This window comes from Mustela nigripes, chromosome 6 (assembly GCF_022355385.1).
Source record: "Mustela nigripes isolate SB6536 chromosome 6, MUSNIG.SB6536, whole genome shotgun sequence".
NCBI lineage: Eukaryota > Metazoa > Chordata > Mammalia > Carnivora > Mustelidae > Mustela > Mustela nigripes.
In genome coordinates this window covers 18,437,808-18,445,224 of record NC_081562.1, presented here as the reverse complement: position 1 = coordinate 18,445,224, position 7,417 = coordinate 18,437,808, and the positions used below count along the sequence as shown (strand labels likewise).

At 48.1% G+C, this 7,417-nt stretch overlaps 1 protein-coding gene across 1 annotated transcript in view; it reads left to right on the top strand.

Annotated features, from left to right (window-relative positions):
- Positions 1-1,489, top strand: part of ASCL1 (achaete-scute family bHLH transcription factor 1) — a 2,796-nt gene extending 1,307 nt beyond the window's left edge. Inside the window, exon 2 of the mRNA XM_059404639.1 lies at positions 313-1,489. The gene's annotated coding sequence lies outside the window, so the exon portion shown is untranslated. The remainder of the gene's footprint in view (positions 1-312) is intronic.
- The last annotated feature ends 5,928 nt before the right edge of the window (positions 1,490-7,417 follow it).

Genomic DNA, 7,417 nt, shown 5'->3' with positions numbered 1-7,417 from the left:
GGGGGGGGGTGGCGGGGGGGGGGGGGGGGGGGGGGGGGGGGGGGGCGAGGAGTGGCGGCTGATTAAAAAAAAAAAAATTGTTAAAGTTTGTCGACTTCAAATGCTGGTTGGTTTGTTTCAATATTGGCCCCTGGGAGTGGCTTTCCCTAGTTCTCCGAGGGCTAAGGGTGGAGTGAGGTGGAGGGATGCCGGAGACTCGAGTACCCCGACCTGTCAAAAGAGATGCTCTACCTGACAGATCCTTTTCCAACCCTTCACTTTCCCCCACCGCCATCCTCCAAGTTCACACTAACCTCTTCCCTTCTTCTTAAGTTATAGGGTGACCGCACAACCTGCATCTTTAGTGCTTTGTCAGCGATGTTGAAGGGAGAAAAAATGAAAAAAAAAAAAAAAGAAGAAGAGAAGAAGGAAAGAAAAATGAAACAAAATAAAATCAGGCAACCAACCCCAAGACCAACTAAGCCAGGCATGCCTGAGAAGCAAGGCTCTTGCAAGGCGGGGATACGCTCAGAACTGTATCTTTGCACTCCAGTCATTAACGGAGCTATGAAGGGTGACTAGGACCTGAGTCAAAGCCCAGAATGCAGCTTGTGTGCAAAAGCAGTGGGCTCCTGGCAGAAGGGAGCAGCACAGCCCCACAGAAACTCCCACCCACAGTAACAGGCAGAACTGAAAGCACTTGCTAGGGTGCCTTCACCTCCCTGCCCTCTCTGAAAGCGCAGTTCTTAGCCCTGTAGAAATGGGTTGGTGTCTTTCATCTCAGTATACCCCATCCCAGTAAGCTGTGGACATTTGTCTGCAGTGAAATCATGCTCTACTCAGTCCTTTCAAACTCAGATCCTCCTGGGGTGGGGGTGGGGGGGAACTCCCTAAATCCCATTTCCTCACACCATCTTTTCTACCATTTTCGTCATAGAATGCTTCCAATCTTTTGTGAATTTTTTTATTATAAGAAAAATCTATTTGTATCTATCCTAACCAGTTTGGGGATATATTAAGATATTTTTGTACATAAGAGAGAAAGAGAGAAAAAATTTATAGAGTTTTGTACAAATGGTTTAAAATGTGTATATCTTGATACTTTAACATGTAATGCTATTACCTCTGCATATTTTAGATGTGTAGTTCACGTTACAACTGCCATTCCCCCTATGTGGTTTTGTAAAGAACTCTCCTCATAGGTGAGATCAAAAGGCCACCAGATGTACTTCAGCACCAATGTGTCTTACTTTATAGAAACTTTGTTAATGTATTAATGATGTTATTAAATACTGTTCAAAAAGAACAAAGTTTATGCAGCTACTGTCCAAACGTAAAGTGTGGCAGCCAGTTGGTTTTGATAGGTTGCCCTTTGGGAAATTTCTATCACTGCCTTTTTTTTTTTTTTTCTTACTGTTTTATTACAAACTTACAAGAAACGTGTATAACCCTGTTTTATACAAACTAGTTTCGTAATAAAACTTTTTTCTTTTTTTACAAATGAAAATAATCAGCTGCCTCCAAGTCTTCCTTGACTCCACTGTCCCTGTCCAAGTTATTTTCGAAATGCCAAAGGGAAGGAGTGGGTGGTGGACAAGAGGGTGGTATAAACCATGCTAAGGGGCAGAAATGACAAAGATAAGTGCTATGACAAGTCCTACCCGAGGAGACTCTATGATGACTGCAGGGGGAAATACTTGCATAAGCAAAGACAGCTTTCTTCCCCTTTTATGCTGCAAGCACACACACCTCAAGAACAGGTACTTATAATGGCTGTGATGTCTTTTGATGGGTTGATTGTGCATTTTTAAAATCCCCCAGAAAGTGAACTGGAAAGAGAGGGTCCTCACCTTACTTTCTAACCCTTACCCCAATTTGGAGTTTCTTTTTGTGAAACTGGAAAGGCTGGATGGGATAATGGACATTAGGGGTGGGGGGAAGGCTGGTGGTACTGAAGCCTGGGCATGGGGGTGGTAGCAACCCCCTCGCCCCCCCCACCCGCCCGCCGTTCTCCCAGTGGTGGGTGTGTTCTTCGTTCACTCCTAGGCACACATTTTCTCTTCCTTTGCCCCACTCCACACACTTTCCATGTTGATTTTAAGTAAAGGACACGTATGATATGAATTCCTTGCAGAAGGAGTTAGATTTAAATGAATGAAAGCCTTAGAAATGTGTGGTCGCTTTGAGACACTGGCCTATCTAAGCTTGTGACTCTATCCGAATAGCGTGAGCTGCGTATAAAAGTACCCAATTACCAAGATTCAAAAAGAAATTGGTGGGTTTTTGGCTGGCTTGCTTCTTGTCAGTTAGCAAGGACGTGATCAGAATCCTACCCCCTCTCTCGCCAGCTCCTAGCTCGCCGCCTGCATTACTTGCAGATTCAGTTTGCGTGTCTCCAGCCAAGCGGAAAGCCTAGCGCAAAATGCATCTTACAAAACCCAACAAAGAACGGAGAGCCAGCACGTCTTCCAGAGTTAAAAATCTAGTCTGTGTTGGTACATCTATACCATTTAGTGGCACAGAATAATCATTTTTTAAAGCCGCGATGCACGGAGCACGCCACAGCGTCTGATGTCATTTTGCTAAATGACCCTCTATAGAATGCACATTGAAGCTTCAGTCCCTTTCAAAGAGATGAGCGTAATTAAGGGGAAAAAAAATCAGTAAATTCCTCATCGCCATAAATAATCGGACTTTCTGCCAGCAGTGGGCCAATTTAGAGCTTACTTGAGGGAAGTAATGCTTTTGTGATGCCTGCTTTTATTTTTATCTTCTCATTTGGAGGACCAGAGCTGGAGGTCCCCCTCCCCATTTCTTTTTCTTTTAATTTAGCTCCTTTGCAAGTTTCCAGATAAGGTATGCAAAGAAAGTGTAGCAAGTCATTTATGGCTATGAATATAACATTAGGATAATGTTTCAGCCCCCACAAAGGGGATTTTTCCCCCCTTCTCCTTCTGAAGACAGGTGTTCTTTTACTCACTTCTGAATGGGAAATATCCAGTCTCGTTAAACTCGAGGCAAAGTTAGCCGTTGTTTGCCACAAAGCGAAGGCAAACTCTAAAAATTCACAAAAACACACACAATTTTGCCGAAGCTAGGAAAGGGCAAAGCGGGGATTGGGCAAAATCTCATTACATCTGCTCTAATCGCTTAGCAACACAAAGCCGGGGCTTGTGCGGGGAAGGGAAGCCATTCACAGGGCTCTGACAGGCCGCATTCAGCCAGCATTAGTCAGCTCCATAAATCACCGCTGCCCATTGGCTGCGCGGCGGGCTTTGCAGCAGCCCTGGGCTGTCAGCGAAATACAAAATGTAGACCCCAGCGGCTAGCAATCGCGGTCTCTCCCCTGTCCTAGCCCCCACCTCACAATTTTTTTTTTTTTTTTTTTTGAGGTGGGTACTGGAGAAGAAAACTGCCTTGACTTGACTGACTGAGAAATCTTACCTATGCAAAAAATGGCCAGGAGACCACTGAGTTAAGACTGGAGACACGCCTGAAATTGACAAGGAGGAGCGGGCAGTGCGGGAAAGAAAAGGTCTACCTGCCCCTGGCTGCCGAACTCCTGGACCCCAGTACTATGGGAGGCTGGAGCTGGAGCCACTGGGATGCACGTTGCACCTCCGTGACAAAGCCTTTTAAAACTTTTAAATTGGGAGTAGAACTGGAGAAGAACTTATCTCAAGTTCACATCAGGCAGGCCCACCAAAGAAGAGAGAAGAAACCCGTCTGCTCTCTGCATTCAGCAAGCATCAAAGGAAAAGGACGGAGATGTAATAAGGAGGGAGTGCAATGTGCATTCCCACCTGGCTGTTCTTGCAGACCTGGGGCTGTTAGAACACAGAAGCAGCAGCAATTCAATTCCTTCCCAGCTTAAGTGTTCCTGTTTGTAACATGGGGTTGATGGGACCCACAGCAGCAAGAGGAGACAATGTAAAGCAGTTAGCACTTGCCTTGTGGGGGAGGTTACAAGCTCTATGTAAATGTGAGTGCCTGTAGTTGTTATTCTCGACTTCCAGCCCTGCCTCTCATTTTCACAGGACTGGTCCACAGATGCATCTAAATCACAGCCTAGATTTGAGACTTACCCATAAACCACACAGAAAGAAGTTTGGCAGTAGATGTGGAGTTAAGTTCGGCTTTACTGGGAGGGTCAGGTCACCTTACTTCAGATGTCACCTCCTCCCAGAAGTTTCCCTGAACACTCTGTTTAAAGCAGCTTCCCCCTGGCCACCCTCACTCTCTATCCATTCCACTGTTTCTCCTTCCTGGCATTAACTACTATGTGAAAAAACTGTATCTTTGGTTATATGATTGCTCTCAACTGCCCCCTCCCCCGCTAGAGGGTAAACTCCAGGAGGACAGAGACCATACCTGTCTTGAGCACTGGCATCTCCACAGCCCCTGGGGAGACAGGTGTTTGCTGACTGAATGGATGGTCTGCCCTGTCAGATTGAGGGCAGTGCTGCTTATCTTCCTTTCCTCCTCCAAACCCACCTTCTCTGCTCTGCTTTGTCTTTCAGGAGGCTGGTTGCTATGGACCTCATCACTAGGGCTCCCTTGACCTCTGTCTTTCTGTTGGGTTTGGCCAGTGGAAGGCACCAATAGGAGATTGCGAGGTAGTAAGGGAGGTAGGTTGGGTCCTTTATACCCCCTGTTCCTCACTGCTTGTGCTCAGTTGCTTTGACAGTGGCTCTCTGCTCCTGGGTCTAAGGCTACAGCTCTTGTCAGAAGGCCTCTCTCCCAGAACAGATCTTGCTGAGATGTAGTGACAGCTTCCTCCTCTTGCTTCTTCAGGGACAGAGGAGGTAATGGCTCCCTCTTGTTAGTAGTCTCAGGGTGCTGCACCATTTTGCTTCCCTTAGCCCCACCCACCTCTCCTCTTTCCATTAAACTCTTTTCATTTACCCTTTCAAGCGGGCCATCTGGTTCTGTTGACCTTGGCTGGTGCATGGACTACTTACTCTCCCACAGGATCTCAGTGATGTATCAGTTTTGTGTAAGATTTCCAGGGACACATAGGGTTATCAGTAGGAAACTAGGGCAGAAGTGAACCTAATTCCGTTCTAAACCTAACTTTGGTAAATCAGTTCTTTTTCAGCTAAGAATGACTTACCTCAAGGATCGCAAAAGAAGTCAGTTATAGGGTTTTGTTCTGGAAAATGAAGATAATAGCTTCCCTTGATAAGCAGAAAACGAAAAGATTTTAAAGTTGTCAATGCAAGAAATACCAGTGCAAGAGACAACTGTTTTTCTTGATCTTCTGAACCACTCAGAAAGGTGGTGCTGGAAGCTTTGGTACCAAGATAAACAAAGACCATGCTTCGGTGGGGAAGCCACTCATTCATTCACTCGGGCATTTATGTACTCATTTAGAAATGGAGGAACAAATTAATAAATTTAGTCAACATTTCTAGGACTTTTCTATATTTATATCTTTTAGAGTGAGCTCTCTGAGAAGCTTATTTTACTGCAAACTCTTTTTAAAACACTATGGATGTGTCTCTGATATAGTGAATGCCCTCAACCGTATTTTCTTCTTCTTATTGTTGAGACGTCTCTCAACTTTTTTCTCCCGGTTTCCACTCCTGGGTCAAGAAATGATCCGTTTTCGGATTCCCCCAGAAACTCCAGGTTATCAAAGTCGAAGGTGGGCGCGGGGGGCGACGTGGATTCGCTGGCAGTAATGTTCTCTTCCCGCTGCGCAGGCGAAGGGTTGGTCTCTAAGGCAGGTCGAAGTTATATTCCTTCTTCCTTTGTATGCAAGATTAGGTTGTTACAAAAGAGGGTGTGTAGGTTAATGGCAGGAAGCAAGTTGCTGCGCAGAGCGCGGGCCGCGAGCGCGTGTCAGGTTTAATGATTTATTCAAGCTGCAGCGCATCGGGGCGTTGATTGGCTGCAGGCATGCGTCCGCTGTCAGCTGCGCGCGCCGGCCTCGCCCCGCTACCTGACCGCAGGGGTAGGGGGGTGCTGGGAGAGGGGGGCGTGGGAGCCGAAGGAGCCCGGAGGTGTGAAAGGGAATAAGAGGCCGGAGGTGGGCGAGAGGGAAAGGGAGGGAGAGGAAAGGGAGAGGACAAGGGGAAGAGAAATTGGGATGGGGTGGCCCGGGGGGCGGGGGCGGGGGGTGGCAGACAGCAGAGAGGAGGAAGAACAACTCCGAAATAATGTCCCGGGTAGAGAGGGGAGGAGAGACAGAGATGTGGAGAGAGCACAGAAGTGGAGAAAAGCAGAAGGAGAAAGGAACAAAGGAGGAGAGGAGAGAAGACTGAATGGGAGAATAGAGAGAGTTTGGAGAGGGGAGTGGGACGCGCTCCCAGAACGCCCCACGTGCGCCCCCCTCCAGGCAGCCTGCAGGCGGCCGCTCACAAAGCCGCCTTTGATGCGCGGGCTACCAGGGCTATTTTGGGAATGAGATGGGGAGAAAAGGCGCCAACCCACACTCCTTGAAGGGAGTCACTTTCTGCAAAGTACGCTGGAGAGGACTGGGCCCTGGTCCGGGCAGTCAGGGCAGGAAGTGGATGCCGGGGACAAAAGCTCGGCACCTGCCAAAAGCAAGAGCGCTTGGAGAGCACCTCCCCCCGCCACCCCCTCCCCGCGCCCTGCTCCGCTGCGGGCGGGCGGTCGGCTGCGCCGCCGCACTCCGGCGCTCCCCAGCCCGGCGGGTTGCAGGCACTGCGGCCGCGGCTCAGCTCACCTTCCCAGAGACTCCGTGCCGGGATCACTCTGCCTGCCTTTCTTTGGGTCTGTCCCCGTCTTTGAGTCACTTTTTCTTTTTCTTTCTTTCTTTCTTTCTTTCTTTCTTTCTTTCTTTCTTTCTTTCTTTCTTTCTTTCTTTCTTTCTTTCTTTCTTTCTTTCTTTCTCTTTCTTTCTCTCTCTCTCTCTTTCTTTCTCTCTCTCTCTCTTTCTTTCTCCCTTTCTTTCTTCTCATCGCCTTTCTGCACTCATTTACTCTCTCGCGGTTTTCCCATCCTTATTGACAGTTAACACCACCACCCACACATTTCTAGACTGGAGCCCTACTCCAGTCCATGGGCCCTTTGGAAGGGGGGAATGGACTGAGGAGGAAGAGAAGAAGAAAAATACTGGGGGGTAAAGGGAGTGTGTGGGATTTGAAAATCAAATGAGAAAATCGGCCCCCTGTGTGAATTTTCCTGGATAAAGTTGTTCAACCCAAAGTTGTTCACCATTAGAGTGGCTGCTGGTGCTGGGAGTTGGAAATTCTATCAGTAACCACCCCTCTTCCAAGACCAAGAGAGAAGTAAGGCTGGCTTCCCCCTCACCCGCAGCCCTCTCCTCCCACCTCCAGTACACTCAGCCCTGGCCTCCGCCGGCTATCGCTCTTTACTAGGAAAAACAGTCTGTCCCCATTGTCCAGGTGCCAGCAGGGCCTTTGGCGAAAGGGAGGCCGGCCAGCCCTCTGATCAAACTCAAAGGTTAGTT